We start from the raw sequence: 20,692 nt of genomic DNA on the forward strand, positions 1-20,692 counted from the left end.
TAGCATAGGAATGGTATCAAGGTCAAGTTCAGCAAGCAATGCAACAGTTACTCAAAATGGGAGTCAGGGCCCTACAGGTCCCCTCCTATTACTAAAAAACGAACTTCTGACTTAGGTTGTGTGGGACGTCAGCAGGTCACCTTACCTGTCATGGAGACACCTGTCCAGGCCACACAGGTGTTCTGTCTTAGGGTGGTGAGTGCCCCCCACGAATTACCCATCTCTGAATACTCATTATCATACAGGCTCAATTGTGTGAGAGCTGCAGAGTTAGCTGTTGTCAAAGATCTCTAAGTGGCACTGGGCTTGCAATCTGTGTGTTCAACCCAGAAAAGACCAACAGAAGTCCTAACCCACCCATAGCCAGTAGGCAAAAGAGAGCTGAGCCATTCCCTTCCTTAAGGAGCCTTACTGCAAATTGGAGTCCTTGTAAGATTGTATCCCAAAAGCAAATGGAACTTGACTTTGTAAATTTATAACTTTCAAAGCCAATCGAAAAGTATGTAAAATTTGTCATGCCCAATAGAATGAAAGATTATTTAAATGTGGTAGCTACGTTTTTTGCCAGGGTCTCCACTGTGCTAGCTGTAGTAACCAGTTATGAAATGGCAATCCCAGAAACAGTAGTAGTGGTGGTCGCCGCTGTTATAACAGCATCTGCAGCAGCAGTGATGTCAAATTCTCTTTTGGAGCATATGGGCATCCACTGGCATGGATACAACTCTAGGAACACGAACCACCAAGGTCCATTATTCTTGATCCCAGCATGACTGAAGCTGGTAGCTCTGCAAAAGAACAACTAAGAACCATAAAGAAAAAAACAGGCAGTTCACAAGGAGCAGAACTAATGGTCTCATAATGGCTACATTCAGACTCACAATTTTAAGGTATCTTCAAAGGGGGCTAAATGAATTTCAGGAGGCAAAAAAAGTGTTGCACAGAGCCACTCCAGATAAGTAGGTACTGCTCCAGCTTGAATAGGATTGTGAGAATGAAAATGCTTAGCTGGCATGCTACAGTTAATAAATGGAAGTCAGTGATCTTCAGTGTTATCCTAAATCTCCTAGGTGTCTAGGTGACACATTCTCAAACATACTTGAAAAAGCAGTTACCATACATTACCTTCTGGAGAATCCAACCACATGGCTACAGTTCCGAAGCTTACATTAATGCTTGACAAAGCTGGCCATATTGGGCTTTCAATCCTCATTGGCATTGGAAGGGGAGAGTTTTTCACGAAGGAACAATAGGTCTCTGCCATGTTGGGCTTGCTTTAGCAGCAGCCATAGGGCGCACTCAGTGCTTAGAAACCCAATGAGGAATTTCATTGTCCTTAATAGTGTAAAGTTTCATTGAGGGTTGCTCAGTAATTGAGTAAAACCAAATCTTATTATAAGCAACAATCATCCTAGGGCCCTCCATGCCATATTTATAGCTTTAAGGTTCTGTGTGTTGCAGTTGGGTTGCTATTTGCTTTCTATCTAGAATACACTTATGAGTGAGTACATACCTTGTGTGTCCTTCTGGGTTTGGGTTACCTCACTCAGGATGATTTTTTCTGGTTCCATCAATTTGCCTGCAAATTTCATGCTGTCATTGTTTTTCTCTGCTGAGTAGTACTCCATTGTGTATATGTACCACATTTTCTTAATCCATTCTTCAGCTGATGGGCATCTAGGTTGTGTCCAGGTTCTGGCTATTACAAACAATGGTTCTGTGAACATAGTTGAGCATGTATCTTTGTGGTATGGTTCAGCATTCCTTGAGTATATGCCCAAGAGTGGTATGGCTGGGTCTTGAGGTAGTTCAATTCACAATTTTCTGAGAAACCGCCATACTGACTTCCACAGTGGTTGTACAAGTTTGCATTCCCACCAACAGTGGAGTACTGTTCCCTTTGCTCTGCATCCTCTCCAACATTGACTGTCATTAGGGTTTTTGATCATAGCCATTCTGACAGGTGTAAGGTGGTATCTCAGAGTCATTTTGATTTGCATTTCTCTGATGATTAAGGATGTTGAGCATTTCTTTAAATGTCTTTCAGCCATTTGTGATTCTTGTTTTGTGAATTCTCTGTTTGGCTCTTTAACCCATTTTTTAATTGGATTGCTAGGTATTTTGATGTATAATTTATTGAGGTCTTTATATACTGTGGAGATCAATCCTCTGTCAGATGTGGGGTTGGTGAAGATCTTTTACCATTCTGTAGGCTCTCTTTTGTCTTATTGACCATATCTTTTACCCTGCAAAAGCTTCTCTGTTTCAAGAGGTCCCATTTATTAATTCTTGTGCTCAGTGTTTGTGCTGTTTGTGTTATATTTAGAAAGTGATCTTCGGTGCCAATGCATTCAAGAGTACTTCCTACTTTCTCTTCTACTAAGTTTAGTGTAACAGGATTTATGTTGAGGTCTTTGATCCACATGGACTTGAGTTTTGTGCATGGTGACAGATATGGTTCTATTTGTAATCTTTTACATATTGACATCCAGTTATGCCAGCACCGTTGATGAAGATACTTTCTTTTTTTCATTTTATAGTTTTGGTTCTTTGTCAAAAATCAGGTGTTCATGTGTGTGAATTAAAGTCAGAGTCTTCAATTCGATTCCATTGTTCCATATGTTGGTTTTTATACCAGTACCAAGCTGTTTTTATTACTATAGCTCTATAGTAGAGCTTGAGGTCAGGGATGGTGATGCCTCCAGAGGTTGATTTAACATACAGGATTCGTTTAGCTATCCAGGGTCTTTTGATTTTCCATATGAAGTTGAGCATTTTTCTTTCCAAGTCTGTGAAGAATTGTGTTGGTATTTTGATGGGGATTGCATTGAATCTGTAGATTGCTTTTGGTAAGATTGCCATTTTTACTATGTTAATCTCACCTATACATGAGCATGGGATATCCTTCTATTTTCTGATATATTCTTAAATTTCTTTCTTTAGAGACTTAAAATTCTTATCAAAAAGACCCTTCACTTGTTTAGTTAGTGTTATCCCAAGGTATTTTATGTTATTTGTGGCTATTGTAAATGGTGATGTTTCTCTGAATTCTTTCTCAGCCCTTTTATCATTTGTGTATAGGAGGGCTACTGATTTTTTTTAGCTGATCTTGTATCCTGCCAGTTTACTGAAGGAGTTTATCAGCTGTAGGAGTTTCCTTGTAGAATTTTTGGAGGCACTTATATATACTATCATATCATCTTCAAATAGTGAAAGTTTGACTTCTTCCTTTCCCTTTGATCTCTTTTGTTATCTTATTGCTCTAGCTAGAACTTCTAGTACTATATTGAATAAATATGGGGAGAGTAGACAGCCTTGTCTTGTTCCTGATTTCAGTGGTATCAGTTTGTGTTTCTCTCTGTTTAATTTGATAGTGGCTTGTTGACTTGCTGGAAATTGTCTTTATTATGTTTAAGAATGTTCCTTATATTCCTAATCTCTCTAAGGCCTTTATCATGAAGTGGTGTTGGATTTTGTCAAAGGCTTTTTCAGCATCTAATGAGATGATCATGCATTTTCTTTCTTTCAGTTAGTTTACATGGTGTATTATATTGACAGATTTTCATATGTTGAATCATCCTTGCATCCATGGGATAAAACCTACTTGGTCATGATGGATAATTTTTGGATGTATTCTTGGATTTGGTTTGAAAATATTTTGTTGAGTATTTTTGCATTAATGTTCATGAGGGAGGTTGGTCTGTAATTCTCTTTCTTCGTTGTGTGTGAGTATCAGGGTAATTGTACCTTCATAGAAAGAGTTTAGTAGTGTTCCTCTGTTTCTAATGTGTGGAACAATTTGAAGAGTATTGGTATTAGTTCTTTGAAAGTCTGGTAGAATTCTGAACTGAAACAATCTGGTCTTGGGTTTTTTTTTTTTTTTTTTTTTTTTTGCTTGGGAGTCTTTTGATGACTGTTTTTATTTCTTCAGCAGTTATTGGTCTATTTAAATGGTTTTTAGGTATGGGGTTTCCATCCATTTCTTCCAATTTTGTGGAGTACAGGTTTTTGAAGTATGACCTGAAGACTCTCTGGACTTCCTTGTTGTCTCTTGTTATGTCTCCCTTTTCATTTCTGATTTTGTTAATTTGGGTGCTCTCTCTTTGCCTTTTGGTTAATTTGGCTATGGGTTTGTCTATCCTGTTGATTTTTTCAAAGAACCAACTCTTCGTTTTGTTGACTTATTTCTATTGTTCTCTTGGTTTCTATTTTGTTGATTTCAGCCCTCAATTTGATTATTTCTTGGCATCTATTTCTCCTGGGTGACTTTGTTTCTTTTTGTTCTAGCACTTTCAGTTGTGCTGTTAATTCATTGATATGAGATTTCTCTATCTTATTATGTGTGCTTTTGGGCCATGAATTTTCCTCTTAATACTGCTTTCATAGTGTCCCATAAGTTTGGGTATGTTGTACTTTCATTTTCATTAAATTCTAGGAAATCTTTAATTTATTTCTTTATTTCTTCCTTGACCCATTGATGTTTCAGGTGAGCATTATTCAGTTTCCATAAGATTGTAGGCCTTCTATAATTTTTGTTGTTGTTGAAGTATAACTTTAAGGCATGGTGGTCCAATAAGATACAGGAGGTTATTCCAATGTTTTTGTACGTGTTGAGATTCGTTTTGTGACCAAGCATGTGGTCAATTTTTTTACAAGTTTCCATGGGGTGCTGAGAAGAAGGTATATCCTTTTGTGTCAGGATGGAATGTTCTGTAGATACCTCTTAAATCCATTTGAGTCATAACATCTGTTAGGTCCTTTATTTCTTTGTTGAGTTTCAGTCTGGTAGATCTATCTTTTGGTGAGAGTGGTGTGTTGAAATCTCCCACTACTAATGTGTGGGGTTGGATGTGCGTTTTTAGCTTTAGTAATGTTTCTTTTACGAATGTGGGTGCCTTTGTATTTGGTGCATAAATGTTCAGGATCGAGACTTCATCTTGGTGTATTTTTCCTGTGATAAATATGTAATGTCCATCCTGATCTCTTTTGATTGATTTTAGTTTGAAGTCTATTTTATTAGATATTAGGATAGCTTAATAGGTGCTTCAGTCCCAAGAGTCACCACAGTGATTCAAGAGGAAAGATTAGTAACTAAACTCATACAAACTTTATACAAATGAAGGTAGGGAAAAGGTTTAAAGTAAAGAAAAGGAATCTAAACAAGTGACTATGTCACTGAGTCAATAATAATCACTTTACCTCTCCAAGGTTCAAATTAACAAGTATTAGTCTGGTACCGAATGATCCCCAATTATTTAGTAGGGGCAGGGGTACTTACCTGGAGATTGATTACAGGGGTTGTGTTTGATTAGATCAAACACTGGGACCATTTTTTGGTTTTGAATTTGAGGCTGGTGTGGGCTGCATAACAATATCCTGTCTCAGCTGGGCAAGCAGTGGTGGCACATGCCCTTGATCCCAGCACTCAGGAGTCAGAAGGAGGTGGATCTCTCTGAGTTTGAGTACAGCCTGGTCTAAAGAGTGAGTTCCAGGACAGCCAAGGCTACACAGAGAAACTGTGACTCCAAAAACAAACAAACAAAAATCCAACAATAAACCAACAAGCAATAACCTGTCTCAACAAAACACAGTAATGATGGTGTGCACTTATAGCCTAAGCACTGGGGAGGAAGGAGAATAAGATCAAGGCCAGTCACTCAGCACCCCTACCCAAAACAAAACAAACGAAACCTGAATGAAGAAAGTGCCTGGCTGTCAAATTTAAGAGGATTTTATAGCCTCAAGAAGTTCCACACCCCATTAGCAGTCACCCAAAATCTTTTCTGCTTCTCCAGTAGTTGTCAGTGAACCAACAGATATTACTGCCACAGCAGATTTGCCAATTTGGGACATTTTATATTAAGGAAAGCATACAAGATAGAGGAGATAGAGGGTTATTTTCTGCTGAATTCACTCCATTTAGCAAGTTTCAAATTTCATCCATGCCATAGCATGTATCAAAGGCCTTGCTTTGTTTTATAAAAAATACATGTTGCATGATATAGACATATCACACCTTGTGTAACCAGTCACTAGCTGACGGATATTTAGGTTGTGTCCACATCTAGGCTAATATGAAGAATGAATGAGCTGCAAATGTTTGTTTTTACATAAAATTGCACTTTCAATTATCCTGTGTACACACCTACAAGGGGAATCACTGGAACACGCTATAACTGCTGACCCTCTTGAGGAACTGCTCATCTGCTTATCAAAGTGGCTGCAGCACTTCCCTCACCACAGGCGACCTGAATGCTTAGACTTCACTGCATCTTCGCTAACACTGGTCTGTCTTTTCCAGCCATGCTGGTGGACATGTAGTGGAAACCCAATGTTTTTAGTGTGACAGTATAATAGCCAAGTATAAACTCCTAGAGACACACACTGAGCTATTTCTAGATGAGTGACATGGTATCTGAATCTGTTTCAAAATAACCAAGTAAGTTGAAGGAGTGGGTGGAGATGCAGATGAAGAAAATTTTCAGTCCTGGGTGGCAGATAAAATTGTGTTCACCATATTTGCAAATTTCCATAACTAGTGCTATAAAGTAACTATCATAAATAGATATGATTTTAAAACTCCAGAAAACTACATGGTTTTACATAACAGTAATACATACGTATATGCCTTCAAGCACTTCAGTGCTTTTTTACTTTCTTTAATTTCATTATTATTATTATTATTATTATTATTATTATTATTATTTGTGTGTGTGTGTGTTATGCACATGAGTACTCATGCCACAGCACACATGGAAAAGTTAAGATAGGTCTCTCCTCCCACTTTACACGGTCCTGGGTGTCAAGCTCAGGTCTGCATCAACAGGAGGCAGTAAGAGCTTTGGGAAGCCATCTCACCAGCTGGCAGGTATTTGTTTGTTTTAATTTTATTCCATTTAGTACATTTTATTTATTAAGCTTGTGTACATATGTGTGGGTGAGTGTAGGTGTGCATGTCATGCACATGGGTGTGGGTCAGAGGTTGACTTAGGTCCTGGGTTTGAACTCAGGTCTTCAGCAGGGACCTTCACCCCTTCAGCCATTTCACCAACTCCTCAGGCATTTTTTAAACCTCAGGTAAAGTTTATGTTTTATAAAAGAATCAATTTCTCCCCCCCTCTCTCTCATCAATCCCTCCCACCTCTCTCTCTCTCTGTCTCTGTCTCTGTCTCTGTCTCTCTCTGTCTCTGTCTCTGTCTCTCTCTGTTTCTCTCTCTCTCTGTGTGTGTGTGTGTGTGTGTGTGTGTGTGTGTGTGTGTGTGTGTGTGTGTGTGTGTGTGTGTGTGTGTGTGTGTGGCAGAGTGGGAGAGGGAGAGCTAGTCTTCTGGTTTAAGATGAGGGAAAGATGGCTCTCCTACCAGTCCAGGATCATTCTGCCTCAGCCTACTCAGTGCTCCAATTTTAGACATATGCTACTCCCCTCTGACTAGTATAACTTGATCTTAAATCTTTTATCTACCCATCAGTGTCTCAGTGTTGCATATTGTGATATTTTGTTTGTCGACTTGAAACAACCAAGGAAGAGAATCTCAGTGAACAGACAGACTGAGGAAATGTGTCTATGGGAGATTCTCTTGACTATTTATTGAGGGGGGAAGATGAGCCCACTTTAAGTAACACCATTCCCTGGGCCAGAGAATCCTGAAGTTTGTAAGTGAACCGAGAGCAAGCACATGTGCATTAATTCATTCTGCTCTGCTCTTGACTGTGGATGTGACCAGTGTTTTCAGTTCTGCAGCCTTGACTTCCCCACAATGACAGGCTGTAACCTGGAACTCTGAGCCTAATAAACTCTCTCTCCCTTAAGTGCCTTATTAAGGTATTTTATCACAGAAACAGGAAAGGAAACTAAGATTTGTATTTATATTGATTAACAAATAACATTTCAAACCAACAGCTACAAATGTGAACAAAATCACATTCTGGAGAAATGACTCTGTGTTTAACAGTATCGATGCTCTCTCAGGTACTGCTCCTTCAAGAAGAGAAAGAGGAATATATGAGGACTAGGGATAGAGGGCAGTGATAGCATATAGTCTAGCAGGCAGAAAGGTGCTGGACTCAATCCTCAGATCCACAAGAGGGAAGGAACTGGGAAGACAGGCAAAGGGAAGAGGGCAGAAGGAAAGGAGACTTGGGAGGCCTGGTGAGAGCTCAGAAATGAGGAGCAGCTAAAGTCTCAAATCAGCAAAAACACAGAAAAATTCTCGTTAAGTTCCAATGCAATGGGGAGCCCCTGAAGTTTTAAGTAGGCATGTGACCCATTTGGTCTCCCTGGCCATCTGCAGAGAGAAAATAGGATGGAGGCCAGAGTGGTATGTGGACCAGTTAAAAGGCTACTTACTACAGTAGTTTAGGGACAGAGAGATAAAGAGTGGGAGAGAGAGAGAGAGAGAGAGAGAGAGAGAGAGAGAGAGAGAGAGAGAGAGAGAAGGAATGGCCTCAATGGGAAGAAATGGAAGGATACAAGATATTTTGTGTCTCTATGGAATCCTGGCTGACCTGGATCCTGTCATCTTCCTGCTTTGGCCTTCCCAGAGCTGGAATTACAAGCACATATCACCAAGCACTGCAGTTTCTATGTCCTTGTGTGTGCTGCGAGTAAAGGTCTAATAACAACTTCCTGGCAGGCAGTTCTCTCTGTGTTCCACATGGGTTCCAGGGATCCAACACAAGTCATCAGGCTCAGGGACAAGCACCGTTATCCACTGACCCATCTTGCTGTCTTGTGAGGTGCATTTTGGAGCTGGGATGAAAAAGACTTGGAGAACGATGTGATGAGGAGAGGTATACAAGATAATTGCAATTGCCAAAATTATTCTCAGATTCCAGCTTAAGCAACTGAGTGCTGTGTTCTCATGAAAAACACTAGCAAATAGGTAGTCTGTCTGGATAATAGTTTGGGCTATGTTGAGTATGAATTTCTTGTAAAATACAAAGTTGAAAATTGTCAGTGTGGTGATATTGTGTCCCCCGGTATATTTTGCACCCTAATAAACTTTTCTGGGGTCAGAGAAAAGAACAGCTGCTAGACAGACATAGAGGCCAGAAAATGGTGGCACACACACCTTTAATACTATCGTTCTAGAGGCAAGATCCATCTGGACTTCTGTGAGTTCAAAGCCACACTGGAAACAGCCAGGCATGGTGCCACATGCCTTTAATCTCAGGAAGTGAGGGCAGGAAGCAGAAAGATATATAAGGCATGAGAACCAGGAACTAGAGCCTTTTTAAGCTTTTAGATTTTAGTAGCAGTTCAACTGAGATCCATTTAGATGAGGACACAGAGGCTTCCAGTTTGAGGAAACAAGATCATCTGAGGAATTGGTGAAGTGAGGTTGTGTGTGGCTTGTTCTGTTTCATGATCTTTCAGTGGTCACCTCAATACCAGGCTCTGGGTTTGTTTTTATTAATAAGATCTTTTAAGGTTTATGTTCCATCTCAGCATATAAGTGGTATGTCTATCCCTGGAAACAAATGCTATCATCTAGAAAAAGAACATAGAAAAAGATGATGGCACATGTATATGTAATTCTAAACAGTCTTATTAAATAAGAAACACAGAGGCAAATGAAGAGTTAAAAGCCCAGGAGGTCAGAGCACTAGCAAATAGCCTTTAACTTACCATTCACTGTAGTCCTTCCCCTCAGAGAGAGACTTTCTCCTGTGTGACCTATCTTTTTTATTGCCTTTCTATTCTGCCTTCTCATTGGTTCTAAACCAAACCACATGACTTCCTCCTCACTGCCTGTTTATACAGTCCTCAAATTCTCAATGGTTGGTACTTGGATTACAGGTGTGTGTCACCATGCTGGCTGTGTCCGTGTACACACAGAGACTTTGCCTGCCATGTGATTGGATTAAGCGCATGTGCTACCACTCCCAGACTTCTGCTAAATGGCTTGCTATTAGCTCTGACCCCCAGGCAACTTTATTTATTAACATGCAAATAAAATCACATTTCCGCACAAATAATATATCACCATATATCCCCCTTCCTATTCTAATAAAAGGAAAAAAGTTATAACTAATATAAGAAAAACTATATACAAAAAGTACAATAGTAAATACAATATATACAAGCAATAAATACCGAAACAATGTCTAGTCCATTTGCATTTGACAAATTCAGAGAAAATAATTCCATTATCTGTCCTATTTTCATAAGTCCAAAATGTACCTGATTTCTATCCTAACTTATATTCCTAACAGAAATATCTTATAATGTCTTTCAAATTTATACACTTATACCTCTTTAGTGAGTTTCTTTTCTGAAATTCTTAACAAGGAAAACTATAACTGTAACTATCTAATCTTCAACTCTCTCAGAGACCTAAGAAGGAAATAACATTACCTAACAAAAATAAAATAAAAACAGGAAGTGCATGCAAGCAGCTTCCAAAAAAATGTGAATTGACAGAAACAGCTAGCTATCTGGACAGTCATCTGAGGTTTTTCTGCAGTGTTGGGGCATCATCTTCAGCCTATAGGCTTAGTGTATCTGATAGACTCATTTGTGAAGCAGAATGTACACAAGGCCAAAAGTTCGACCTCACTTTGGTGAGAGCAGTCCATGTCCCAGACACACCTGAATTCCACTAGTGTCATGATTCAGGATTTTAAATTCTGGAAATTGTTGATATATTTATGAAGGCTTATGAAAGTTTATAGATGATATACCAATAGGCCATTTTACTCTTTTTCTTTGAGACATTTTTTAGAGGATTTGTCCTTTTTCTTCAGTTGTCTCATTTATCCAGTGTTCGTCAGATTCCTTAGCCTCATTCTCCTGAAAGTCAAAAACAAAACATTTCCCCAAGACTAATTTTGGGGAGGTGCCCTTTTGGCAAGTTATATCTGATTAAATGAAAAAGCATGTGTTAAAGGTATAAGTAAGTTTAAATTATATGGTCATGCTGGTTCCTCTTCAAACTAAAAGGTCTCTCTTGTTCAAATCAAACCTTTATCAATTTTGATGGTATCCACAGCTTATCTTCTTCTGTAGAAACAAAAGCAAAACCTCATCCCCAACATAACACATCTCCTAGTTTCCATTCTGAGGTCAGCATATCTTTAAAGTATATAGGCTGATGTAATTCTGTAGTTCTTTCTATTATCCAGTGTTGCTCTACAGCTGTTGTTCCTTTCTTGTTAGCATTTGGAAAATTCAAAGTTAATAGAATACTATGTAATCTATTTCTAGGGGGCGTTGTTACCCTTTCTGTTTATTTACCATATCCTTTAGAGTTTGATCTGAGCTTTTTAACTACTGCTGATCTGCAGGATTATGTGGTATACCTGTAATCTGCTGTGATTGGTTAGTTTATTTTCTGCCCAGGGATTGGCCAGTTTTGTGAACAAGGGGCAGAGATGGCCTTGATTTCAGGGCCAAACTGTGTTTCTTTCACTGGCCTTCCTTGGCTTTTTGACACTGCCTTTAAGGCCAGGGCACATTTCTTTCACTGACTCTGATTCTAGGGGCTAAGAGAGTTATTGTGGTAGTAGTTTCAGAGTCAGGGCATATTTCCTGGGTTCCGGGATTGGGGATAAAGTGTTCATTTCTCTGGCTCAGGTAACAAACACAGGCTGTGTTTCTTTCCCTGGTCCTGGGCCCTAGGTCCAGGATTCTGGTGTCCTGCTCTGTGATTGGTTGATTTCACAAGTCAGTTGGACAGGGGCAGAGATGGCTCTGATCTGAACTAAACTGTGTTTCTTTCATTGGCCTTATCCAAGTCATCCTTCCCTAATTCTGGGCTCCAGAGTCAGGATGGGTTTCTTTAGCCAGTCCCTTTTCCCTAGAGTGGGCACAGATTCTTTATTTTTTCTTTTAATGAAAATAGATTTTTTTTTGTCACATAATATATCCTCATTATGGTTTCCATTCCCTTACTCCTCCCAGTTCCTCCCTACTTACCCTCCCATCTGGATATATCTACCTTTCTTTCTCTTACTAGAAAACAGCTTAGGTGGGTGGAAGCCACCCACAGGCTAGTGTGGGTCCTCAAGGCCTAGGCTGGCTAAAGACATTGACAGGGGGAGTGTGCATATGATGAGCAAATATGTGGTGGAGAAATTGGTAAAAAAAAGAGGCAGAATGGTTCATGTGCTGTGGAAAGAGGTGGAACAGAAGAGGCAAAGGTGGTGAGGAGCCAGCTGAGGTGGATAGCCAGCTTGTCACCAATGGAAGTGATTAAACCCAGGCCCGGACTGCTGCAAATGGTCAGGTCTGGGTCCACGGCCATACTGCAGCCAGGTTCTATGTGTTGATGTCCATGGATCCTGCTACCATTGAAAGCCATGCATATGTCTGGGATCTAGGCTGTTTCCTGGGGCCGTGTTGGTTTCTCTATATCATGCTGTCTCTGGGACCATGCCAATCAGAGTGCCTGTGCTGCCAGCTTGGGCCTTGGTGACATCCAGGCCATGCTGCTGCCTAGGATAATGTCTGCATCCTTGTCCTACTGCACCTGGGGACTGTGTTAAAGTCCATGACCTGTGTTGCCACCTAGACCACATGGATATCCAGGATCTGTAGCACAACCTGTGGGCTTTTTGGTGTCCAAGCCGCCAGAGCCATGTTGATCTGAGTAGCCTGTGATACCTCCTGGGGCCTCGGTGTCATCCAGGCCCAAGCAGCTGCTGAGGGCCATGTCTAGGTCCATGTCCCTATGGCAGACAGGGTCTGAGTTTATATCCATGGCTCCTGTTACTACTAAGGAGCAAGAAGATGTCCTAGGTCTGGTCTGCCACCTGAGTCCATGTTAATGTCCCACAGCCATTCTGCTGCTGTGGTTGGCCTTTGCCACCACCTGGGGCCATGGTATGTAAGGGCCCAAACTACAGTCTAGGGCCATCTCTGGGTCCATGTCCCTACAGCAGCCAGGGTCTGAGTTGATGTCAATGGCATCTGTTGCCACCCAGGGCCATGGAGATACTCAGGGTCTGGTTAGCCACCTAAGACCATGCTGGTGTCTGAGAGCCATGCTACTTGCTGCTGGGGCCAAACTGATCTGAGTAACCTGAGCTGCAACAGGGGACATGGTAACATCTGGGCCCAAGATGCTCTGCAGGGCCACCTCTGGATCTGTGGTCCTGCTGTAACTGGGGTCTGTGTTGATGTCTGTGCCCCATGTTACCATAGGAGGCCATGCATGATGAAATCCAAGGGCAGTACTGAGCCAGCCCTGCCATTTGTTGGCCCTAGGAAAGCTGATCCTGCCCCTCACTAGACACTACAGCAAGAGTGCTAAACCTGACCCTCACAAGAGAGCTGGTCCCATTGAATTTGGCAAGGAGAGCTGGCCCCCTGTAGTTAGGAGAGTTGGCTCCACCCCTCAATACAGACATGAAAGAGCTGGCCCTTATGCCATGAGCATAGGAGAGCTGGTTCCACCACTCACCTGATGGGGGCATTTCCGGTATCCAGGACTGACCAGCTCAACTACCACCCAGGTCCATATCCAGGGGCTTGGATTGGCCCACCCTCACATCTACCCCATCTAGGACATGTTGGAGCATGTGAAGGGAATGGTTCTGTAGGGTCTCCATGACTAGGGGCTGCCGTGGGATATCAGAGAGGAGTTTCAGTGAGGGTCCAGTGATGATGGTGTACCAGAAACCAGAGGCCCTGCACCAGACCAATGACTCATTGCAATTTACATTTTCGTGTGGGACTGCTTGAACAAAAGTTGATACTGCATGACACACTGAGGATCCCGTGCCAGTAAAATGAATGAAGAGGTGTTGAAGAGGCGAGAGAGTCAGAAGAGTGTAGTGGGTTATTTGTTTGTTTGTTTGTTTGGTCTAGTTTGGTATTTTTTATATTTTATTTTGTGGAAGGGATGCTGCAACGGTGAAGGGAGTATATGGAGGGACTGGGGAATGAGCAGAATTGGGGTGTATGATTTGAAATTCACAAAAAAAATCAATAGAGATTGTGTGTGTGTGTGTGTGTGTGTGTGTGTGTGAGAGAGAGAGAGAGAGAGAGAGAGAGAGAGAGAGAGAGAGAGAGAATATACAGCCCTTTAAGGAATAATATTAAAATAAACTAGAGCTGGGCAGTGGTGATGCATACCTTTAATCCCAGCCTTCAGGAGACAGAGGCTTTTGGTAGAGGGAAACCAGTTTCCTTTATTCCAATATTCCAGCCTTTGGTTGAGGACAAAGGATGAGGAACTTATGTCTATAAGTGCTTCTCAGCTGAGATTAGGATGTTCTTTTCAGGACCCATGATGGCTGGAATGCAAACCAAAGGCCAAGGGTAGGTGTTCAGGCAGTGGGGGTATTCATCAGAAGCATCTGGTTTGCTGTGGAGACAGGGAGAAATCACATTGGCTGGACTGGTTCACATAAGCTTTCCGCAAGTCCAGGGCTCGTGGACTTTTGGTGCAGTTTGTGGTCTGCAGCCAACTCCTGATGTCTGTTGGCTGATTGGAAGTCTGGTGGGACAGATGTAGACTGGGAACAGAATTTAAAGTTTAGGAACTTAAAGAAGAATCTTAGATTTAGAACTTTCCCTTCATGAAGAAACACTAGGTAGGGAAGCTTACGCTATTGATTGGCAGAACTACCTATCTGGAGTCAGCTTGACATGTGACAGGTGGATCCAAGTTGTGTCTTTTTATAGCTTATATGGATTTTTAAAAAATACAGAAAGATAAATGTTTAGATACATTAATATTATCATTATTTCTAATCTGTACAGAAATCCAAACTGTAAAAAAGGCAGTAGACTCATGCCTTTGAGTCATAGTAAAACTTGAAGGCTCAAAAGATACAGAGGGCTGAAATTTCATATATAAAAGACAGAGATTTTTTTAGCACAATAGAAAACATCTTTAAGTATATTGTTAGAAGACATCTTGATCAAGATGATGGTGATATTACACGGCTGTTATTTTTTTAAATCCGTTTTTTCTAACAAGAGTTGAATATATTGTAGTAAATTAAGGTTACTCACACACATATTTTTAATTAGTAAGCCTTTTGTCATAAATTTTTAAGTTAATCTTTTATTGTAGATTGTATAGATCTTTAACCATACCCAATAAACTTAAAAATCTTAAAATCCAAAAAATGTACTTAATAGTTTTACTAAGTGAGGTGAAGATATTATTGAGATAAATTTTATACTCTATCAAAAGTCTTAGAGAGTTCAATGAAACCAGTAGTCTAATTGTTTGTCTATTTTTCTTTGCTCTCTTTCCCCTGTCATAAAATTTGGTAGCTTATCTGCCTCAGGACAGAGAGGAAAAGTTGTTTGGTTTTAGACACATGCATGGGAATGGAGATCCATAATCCAACTCCAGAGCCTGCTTTCTAATAAAGCAGAACAGCATAAAACAATGTTTCAGTGTTATCCATGTTTAAAAGCTACCCAAATCCCTGTAAAACAGAATCCAGTAGCAGGGAGTCCTGGGCAGGGCAGACAAGTGAGGCAGCAGCCACTGTGACAGTAGCCTCAATGGTGGTCCTCCCTTGTTAGATCCACCCTTCATCTCCTCCACCCCCAGGAAGGCCCTAGTTTTCCCCAAAGTGCCTCACTTCTGTAGGTGCCTAGCAGCCTATCTAGAACTGGTGTAGACCAGGGATTTCCTACTGTTTAACTAAACAAAGCCTCCCAAACTTCATGGCTGGGTTGGTGGGGTGATTGTAGCAGGGGCTAGCCAGGGATTTGGGTGAATGAGGCAGAAGTACACAAGGCCACCCAGAGTTGTGGGGGTCATAGTGCCTGCAGGAGCAGCATGCTCCCGGGAGGGCACCTGTATCACCTCAGCCATGTGGCACAGGGGCAGTTGTGGTGTTATTTTATTTGTCCTGAAATGTGATGATATTTGATTTGTATGTTAGTAAATAAAGCATTCCTGGAGATCAGAGAAAATAACAAGCTGTTTAAGTAAACACAAAAGTCAGGAAGTGGTAGCACACGTCCTCAATTTGATCACTTGGCAGGCAGGTTCTCTGTATGTTCAAGGTCACACTAGAGAACAGAGCCAAGCGTGGTGACACATGCCCTTAATCCCAGTACAAACCATAGCGATCTGGAGGTATAAAGACAGGCAGTGACATTGAAGTTAGGTAGCTGGGATAAGAGGCATGAGAGGGCAGAACAGCAAGGCAATAAAAGCTTGGGTAGACAGGAATTCATGGCATTTTGGAAACTACTGAGCTGGTGAGGTAAGGTGATTGTTGGCTCTCCCAAATTCCCTGATCTCTAAGGCTTTCACATCTACATGTGGCTCCATGTTCTTATTTAATAAGACCGCTTAGAAATTCATCTACATTTGGAGTCCAACTGTGGGGAAGGAATTCATAAAACAGCCAGAGCTTTACTAGGCTGTAGTTGCAAATGGCCAGACTGCTTGTGGGGATAAAGAACCCCTTGTTCAGGCAAGGTGAAGCTTAGTCCTGAGCAGGTAGTTGGACATTCTTTAGCTTTTAGCTCGTTTTGTTCTCCTGGTAGATAGTAGATGCATTCTCTCTCTCTCTCTCTCTCTCTCTCTCTCTCTCTCTCTCTCTCTCTCTCTCTCTATCTCCATATATATCTTTCTCTCTGGATACCCATCTCTGACTGCCATCATGCTTTGTAGCTGCTTTGAAATTCCCTTGTTCTACACAGACTTGGTTAGTAAAGTAAGATATATTAAAGTGAGAAACTAGTTAAAAGAGATTTTTTTTCACATTAAATCATGGGAAATATTTTTTCAAGCGAAAGACAATGGTCTTTGTTTGATAACATGTTAGGCAGTCTGAAAATGGAACAATTAAATTGGAGGATAATTAATGTTATGGGATGTACTTAATATATAATGAGATGTACATAACATTAATTATGAATATTATTTGTATAATTATCTTTATTTTAGTTTTTTGTTTGATTTTTGAGACAGGGTTTCTCTGTTTAGTTTTAGTGCCTGTCCTGGATCTCGCTTTGTAGACCAGGCTGGCCTTGAACTCACAGAGATCTACCTGCCTCTGCCTCATGAGTGCTGGGATTAAAGGTGTGTACCACCACCACTGCCTGGCCCCTTATTTTAGTATTAAAAAGTTTGGTCAATTGAAGTGACAAGATAAAAGCTTTAGAAAAACCTCTTAAAATGAATTATAGAGAAATTCAGACAGAGACAGAAGAATTTAAATGTGAAATTATTTCAGGATTGAATAATATAGATATAGAGAGACAGCCAGATTTCAAACAACCAAACTTTATCCAGCAGCCTTACAGGAACTACATGCTCAAGGACATGAACAAGCTAATTGTACTCCAGTAGAAATGTTAGGTTTAAGGAGATTTAAAAAAGCTATAGTATCATATGGCATTCATTCTCCATTAATAAATCAAATGTTAAACTCATGGGCAACTTGTAATAGGATTGTTCTTCTGAACTGGAAAGAATTGGTAATAGCTGTCCTGGAATCCACAGCACAATTACAGTGGTGGACATGGTTTAAGAAAGAGGTTAAGACAATAGAAAACCAATGTGGAACTAGAGGTGTGGAAATTTCCCAGGATCAGATTCTTGGAGAAGGTGAATACTCTTATATACAAAGACAATGCTTATATGATAACCAAACCTTAATTCCATGCCACATGGCAGCCATGAATGCATGGGACAGAACTGAGGAAGCAGGAAAAAATTGAATCACTCACAAAAGTTATGCAGGGCCCCCGAAAATCCTTCATGGATATCTTACAAAGGCTATCTTCAGCAGTAATTAGAATGATACTAAACTCAGAAATTATTCAGATAACAATTGAATTTTGACTTTTGAGAATGGGAATGCAGCATGGGAAAAATAACTAGGCCATTAATACTACCTTTGTAGTATTGGATAAGGGACAAAATTTATATTGAGTCTCATGACCATGATGATAGGAGAAGTCATTTCAAAGGTTTTGAGGAAAAAATGTCAGACATTTTGGGTGTGGTGAACAAGGTCATTTGAAAGGAGAGTGTAAACTGGGTTTTCATAGAAATAATATTTATTAAAGGAACAACAGCAACAGAATGCCCATCCTTTTCAGATTATGCAAAAGGTGTAAGGGTAAACATTGGTCCAATGAACATAGATCAATAAGGGACAAACAAGGTAATCCTTTGCATCTGTCCTTGGGAAACTCCCAATGGGGCCTCATGCAAATTCAGGTCAAACCATGCCTGCAGTCATACAAGAAACCCCTTCTCAGAGCAATTAAATGAACAAATGCCTATTGGAATAAACAAGGCTGCTTAGGATGATAGAACAGCTTTAGCAGAGAAAACAGGAAATTCAGGAGAATCCATAAAGCAATGTTTCTTTGGCAATCTTCTATAAATGAACAAAGACTAAAATTAAGAATACAAATAAATGACATTTTCGTGGAAGGTTTAATAGACACAGATGCAGATGTGACAATAATTGCAAAAGAATTTTGACATCCAAATTGGCCGCTTGAAGAGGGAAATGTTCAGCTATTAAGGATTGGAACATTATTTCAAGTGAAACACAGTGCAAGAGGGCTCAAATGTATAGGTCCAGAAGAACAGAGAGGACAATTAAAGCCATATGTGCCTATAGGGAAGAGCAGAATCAGACATTTAGGAAGACTTATGAAATTTTATATGTGATATACCAATAGAACAATTTCTTCGTTTCCTTGTGACATATTTTCTAGATTATTTGTCCTTCTTCTTCAGTTGTCACATTGTCCAGCGTTCTTCAGATTCCTTAGTCTTCATTCTCCTAAAAGACAAAAAGAAAAATATGGCCCAGAGACTAACTTTGGCAAGATATATCTGATTAAATGAAAAACATGTGTGAGTGGTATAAATTAGTTTAAATTGGATGGTCATGCTAGTTGATGAACTAACACCTCTTCTAACTAAAAGGTCTCTCTTGTTCAAGGCAAACCTTTATCAATTTTGATGGTATCCACAACTTATCTTCTCCTGTAGAAACAAAAGCAAAACCTCATCCCAAACTTAACACATATTCTGGTTTCCATTCTGAGGTGAGCACATCCTCAAAGTATATAGGCTTATTTAATGTGTAGTTCTTTCTATTATCCAATGTTGCTCTGCAGCTGTTGATCCTTTCTCATAAGCATTTGGAAAATTCAAAGTTAATAGAACATTACGTAATCTATTTCGGAGGGGGGGGTGTTATCCCTTTATGTTTATTTAGCATATCCTTTATAGTTTGATTTGATCTTTTTACTACTGCTGGGTCTGTAGGTTTATGTGGTATACCTGTAGTATGCTTTATATTGTCATAAGCAAAAAAAAGTTTCATTTTATCAGCTGGAGCATTGTCAATTTTAATTTGTGCAGGTAAAAACATGATGGCCATAACTTATAGCAAATTCATGATTACAGAATCAGATTTTTCAGAACTTAGAGAAGTTGCCCATTGAAATCCTGAATATGTATCAATAGCATGATTTGCATATTTCAATTACCAAATTCTGCAAAGAGTCAAACATCCATCCGACAGATTTCAGGAAAGAACTTGCAGGAGCTTTGAATGTGACTGAAGTCAAAGTGAAGGTCAGTAATCCAAGCAAAGCCATTGAACAGTCAATCTACAGCCTTCCTCAGGTCTTGGGAAGCCTTGTCATGAAGGCACATTTTTTTTCATTTAACAATTCTTTCATTTTACATACCAACCACGGTTCCTCCTTCCTTCCCATCTCCTGCTCTCACATCCCACCACCCCCAACCATTCCCACATCCACTCCTTATAGGTGTAAGGCCTCTACTGTGAGTCATCAAAGCCTGGTACATTCAGTTGGGGCAGGACCGAGCTGCTCCCAGCTGCATCAAGGCTGACCAAGGCATCCCACCATAGGGAATGGGCTCTAAAAGGCCAGTTCATGTCCCAGGGTTAGCCTGGTCCCACTGTCAGGGACCCAGCAAACAGACCAAGCCACAAAGCAGACACCCACATTCAGAGGGGTTACCTAGTTTTGTCCCATGCAGTCTCCCAAGCTGTCAGTCCAGAGTCCAGTCTGTGAGCTCCAGTAACTCAGGTCACCTGTCTCTGTGGTTTTCCCCATCATGGTCTTGATGCCCCTTGCTCATATAAGCCCTCATCCCTCTCTTCAACTGAACTCTAAAAGTTCGGCCAAGTGCCTGGCTGTGGATCTCTGCATCTCCTTCCATCAGTCACTGAATGTAGTTTCTATGATAACAATTTGGGTAGTCACCCATCTGACTACAAGAGAAGGTCAATTAAGGCACCCTCTCCACCATTGCTAGGAGTCTTAGTTGGGGTTATCCTGGTGTGTTCTTGAGGATTTCCCTAGCATCAGATTTCTCCCTAATACCAGAATGGCTCCTCTGTCAAGATATCTCTTTCATTGCTCTCCATTTCCATCCCTACTCAAACTGGGCCATCCAGATCTCTCATGCACCCAACCCTCATCCTCTCCCTTCTACACACTTCCCAGTTTACCCAGGAGATTGTATACATTTTCCCTTCCTAGTGTGATCCACACATGTCCATCTTAGGGATCTCCTCAATAGAAAACAATCATGGTCTCCTGTTTGCACACTCTTCACTGTGACTTTCCCAAAGCTTCATTTCTGATTTCCCCTTTTCCCTTACAAACATAACAGATAGGCTTTAGGAATCAAACACAGTGAACTCTGACTTATTGTGAGCCCACATTAGTCAGCCACTAGGGCTTTATTTGAGTTCATGGAGGCATCAGGAT

This window comes from Onychomys torridus, chromosome X, assembly GCF_903995425.1.
Source record: "Onychomys torridus chromosome X, mOncTor1.1, whole genome shotgun sequence".
NCBI lineage: Eukaryota > Metazoa > Chordata > Mammalia > Rodentia > Cricetidae > Onychomys > Onychomys torridus.